This window comes from Eumetopias jubatus, unplaced genomic scaffold (genome assembly GCF_037043125.1).
Source record: "Eumetopias jubatus isolate StellerSeaLion01/CBP00866 unplaced genomic scaffold, mEumJub1_p1.0 scaffold_13, whole genome shotgun sequence".
Lineage (NCBI taxonomy): Eukaryota > Metazoa > Chordata > Mammalia > Carnivora > Otariidae > Eumetopias > Eumetopias jubatus.
This window is the reverse complement of record NW_028274819.1, coordinates 52,582,556-52,586,936: the sequence shown is the minus strand read 5'-3', so window position 1 is coordinate 52,586,936 and position 4,381 is coordinate 52,582,556. Positions and strand designations below refer to the sequence as shown.

The following is a 4,381-nucleotide window of genomic DNA, read 5'->3' as shown; positions in this document are numbered from 1 at the left end:
ATTTTTCCAAGCTAGGATATCTGAAGATTCTAGTTCAAAGTGGCATGTATTTGTCACTATATGACAGCCACATAAATGCTTTGTTCTGTCAAGAGAGCTGAAAGAAAGCTCTTCAAAAACTGCTATTTTTCTGTGATATTTCCAGATATTCATATTTTACTAACTCAGCATCTCTCTCTCTCTCTCATTATAGAGCCTCTAAATGGATCAAGTCTATTATTAATAAATCAAATGTTGAAATCACCACTTTTTTGGTTGGGATGCCAGGGCTGGAATATGCACACATCTGGATCTCTATCCCCATCTGCAGCATGTATCTTTTTGCTATTCTAGGAAACTGCACCATCCTTTTTGTCATCAAGACAGAGCCCTCCTTGCGTGAGCCCATGTACTACTTCCTTTCCATGTTGGCCGTGTCTGACATGGGCTTGTCCTTCTCTTCTCTACCCACCGTGGGGAGGATCTTCTTATTTGATGCCCCTGAAATTTCTGCCAATGCCTGCTTTGCCCAGGAATTCTTCATCCATGGATTCACAGTATTTGAGTCCTCAGTGCTCCTGATCATGTCATTTGACTGCTCTCTAGCCATCCACAGCCCTCTGCGATACAACTCCTTTCTGACTCCTGTCCGAGTTGCCAAAATAGGAATGGCATTCTTTTTCAGGAGTTCCCTTCCTCTTCACTTTGAGAAGTTTGAAATATTGTAATAAAAGCCAATTATCCCATTCCTACCATCTTCACCAGGATGTCATGAAGTTGGCCTTCTCTGACAACCGAATTGATGTCATCTATGGCTTTTTTGGAGCGCTTTGCATTTTGGTAGACTTTATGCTCATTGCTGTGTCTTACATTCTGATCCTCAAGACTGCTGGTAATTGCATCCCAAAAGGGCAGCTCAAGGCCCTCAATACTTGTGTTTCACACATCTGCGCAGTGATCATCTTCTATCTGCCCATCATCAACCATGCCACTGTCCATCGCTTTGTCAGACATGTCTCACCTCTCTTCAATGTTTTCAAGGCAAATGTTCTTTTACTTGTGCCTCCAATGATGAATCCTATCGTGTACTGTGTGAAAACCAGGCAAATTAGAGTGAGAGTTCTAGCAAAATTATGTCAGAAGTAGATACAACAGTGATGTGTAATAGGAAACATAGCAGCCAGTTGTTTTGGGAAAGATTTCCAAGATAAGTTTCAGAGAACCTAGTATCTGGCACGAAGATGCATCAGTATCACTTTTTGTTATCATGTAAGATTTATTTCATTCATAAGTGATACTGGACATGGATATAAATAGAATTGGTAACAGAAAGTACATATCTTGAGGTCCCTCCCTTAAGGGATATTGGGAAATCTATTATCATGATGAAAATAGATGTCTTATGATGTCATCTATGATAAAACCAAAAAATGCTAATAGAGAAAAATGATCATGTATATCCTTCAAAGGGATATACAGAAGTGGATTCCTCATCCTTCAAATGCAATCTATCCGTATTGATTTCTTCTGGGTCTAGACTCAAATTATAACTTAGTCTGTATTCCTCTCACTATTTTCATTTTCGTCATCCCACGATAAATCACCAGTATCTCTTTAATGAAATATTGCAATAACCTCACAAGTTTCTAAACATCTACTCTTGCTTCTTTCTAATTGATTCTTCAACTGAAAAAATAGGCAGGATTGTTTTATATAAAGCCAGGGTATTATGAGAATCAAATAAAATATATGCCTGAAAATGCCTGAAAGCACATGTGCACATATTAGAGGTTCAAAAACAATGTTTATGGCTGTGAAAAATTTTCATTAATTCTGAGGTAACTTCCAAGTATGGGCTCATTATTATTCATTAAGCATTTGACACTTATGGAGTTTGTTTCTTGATTCACCTGAGGATAAAAATGTAGGAGACAAGAATTGTGATTTGTGGATAAGACTTGAGTTAATGAGTGGGCATGAGAAAAGATGAAAACTCTGTTCTATGATCTGAGTTTTGAGGTCATGTTAGGAAGGTAAGTTGGACTGTTTGTCACTTATCACAACCAAAACAATAAATTCTTCTTTAACCCTATATTATTTTTTTCTTTAACATTTTTGAGCATCTGTGATATGCCTGCCTTTGTAATACACAACTGAAGACAATTATATCACATCTGGGTGGAGTGTTACTGAACTCTTCAACAAGTAATTCCCCTTTCTCCAAATATGGTCTCACTTACACATTCATTCAACAATTATTTATTGGAGATTTATTCCACATCAAAAAATATGCTACACATTAGGTACACAGAAACAAATAAAATGGATATGATTTGCCTTTCTTTGAAAGCATGCTTTATTCAGAAAGTAAAAAGAAAAGAAAGAAATTATATCTGTGATTGCAAATAATAATAAACAGAATAGAGGATAAACTAGCTACAAAAGAAATTTCAGAAAGAGGATCATGTTTTGGACTAAGCGTTTAGGGAAGTATTCTAGAGTGAAATTAAGTCAAAATATAACAAAAGAGTGAGTAGAAATGAATTATATGAAATTGGGATCAAGAACATTCTCACATTGAGGGTCAGATGTGATAACTCACAAGAAGCAGAGAGCTCTGTAAATTCTACAAATATGCAGAAAGCCAAAAGGGTTGGAGTTTAATGACTGATGATGTTGGAAAAGTAGAGAAGACCCAGTCAATGTATGTAGGGCTCTGTCTTGTTGACAAAAAGATCCAGTCATTGCTTTAATTCTATTCTCAAAGAAATAAGAAACTTCATATTTAAGAGTCATCATCACATTACCTAATTTCCATTTTAAAGACATAACTTTTGCCTTACATAAAGAAGATACCGAGGCTCTGAGAAATTGATTTCATGAAATTCACATAGACAGGAAATTAAAAGCTTTAATTCAAACCTTATCATTTATATGCCAGGATAGCACTATCTTGGCTACATATTAGCTTTCATGTACATTCAGGATTGCACCTGTTTCCACAATGTGTCCTTGAATAGGAAATCCGAACATCAGATCAGAGCAAGAAGTTTTTCCATTTCTTGGGTGTCTTAATCCACCCAAAAGTTTCACAGTGCATCTGTGAAAGCAGCCAATATGTTATCTGCTTCAAAAATACAATAGTGGGGCAGCTATAGGATAGACAGCCCTATTCCAAGTAAGATAAATTGAAAAGTAATTGGGTGATGGGCATTAAGGAGGGCATGTGATGTGATAAGCTGTGGGTGTTATATAGAACTGATAAATTATTGAACACTACATCTGAAACTAATGATGTAGTATGTGTTGGCTAATTGAATTTAAATTAGAAAAAAAAAAAAGTAAGGGATCACAGATCTCAAGCAAGTCCAGAATGTAGCAGGGCAAATCCCATTACACTTAAAAGTTTTGAGAATAATTCTCTTTTGCTTTATGTTCTGTCCCCCAGGTCTGCCAGGATGGCATCCTTGCCTTTGTAGACCATCTGAGTATTGGCCTTGTCCCTTCAACCCTGGGTATTGGCAGTCTGTTCCACTGGAATCAAAGCAGTGGCCCTGTCCTTTGAAACCAAAGAGGAAACAGCTGTGTCCCCCAAGCCTTTGGCTCTCTGGGCCCATGGTAGTCTTGGCAGCCCTGTTAACCTCTGAACCACCTTTGGGGTCATTCCTCCCTTTTCTTGAAGGTTAATGCATGTGTGTAGCTTAAAAGCTGTATCGGCCAGTCCTGTAGCCTCTCAAAAGTCTGATGCTTTTCCTTCATTTCATTTCATTTATGTCTCCGTCAGTGTAAATTGCCAACATTTCTGCTGGTGTATAATGCTGTAAAACCTTTTTGGCTTCCCATACAATTTGCAAGGTCATCACAGATTTTATTCAGACTGCTATCATAGGGACAGAGACTTCAGTATAGAGCTGAGTTCATCTCCTCTGAAACAAAAGGTGGGAGGCTTTTGAAATGCTGAAGTGTGCTAAAGGAAAAGTATTGAAGGATGTGGGGAGGGAGAGTTTGGCCACTGTGATTAGGCCACTTGTGTTTGATTAATGGTGTTTATTCAAATTAGGCTTCTAAACTCTCACAGGGACTAGGAGATAGGGGTCCTATCTTTCTTGATGATTTAATTTCAAAGGGATGGTTCCTATGTCCTTGAGAAAGACATTCTTGATTATAGAAGATACTGCTCAAAGAGATGAGAAAGAATTTACAATTGCAAATTTTCTAAAGTAAATGTTCTAAGAAAAGGCAGATGAGGGGTCTATCTCAGGTTTTAGTTGGAACAACCAGTAAATTCTTTTGGCAGGGCTCATCTTTCTCAGGCAGGCGTTTGAAGAATAGAGGTCATTATCCAGGGACATGGCCTTGAACTGATAGAAGTCCTGCTAGTGTTTGGTCAAGGAGAAAGTCC

At 37.7% G+C, this 4,381-nt stretch overlaps 1 pseudogene; it reads left to right on the top strand.

Moving 5' to 3' along the window:
* The first annotated feature begins 311 nt into the window (after nt 1-311).
* On the top strand, nt 312-1,125 carry LOC114218630 (olfactory receptor 51A4-like; annotated as a pseudogene).
* Nucleotides 1,126-4,381: the final 3,256 nt, after the last annotated feature.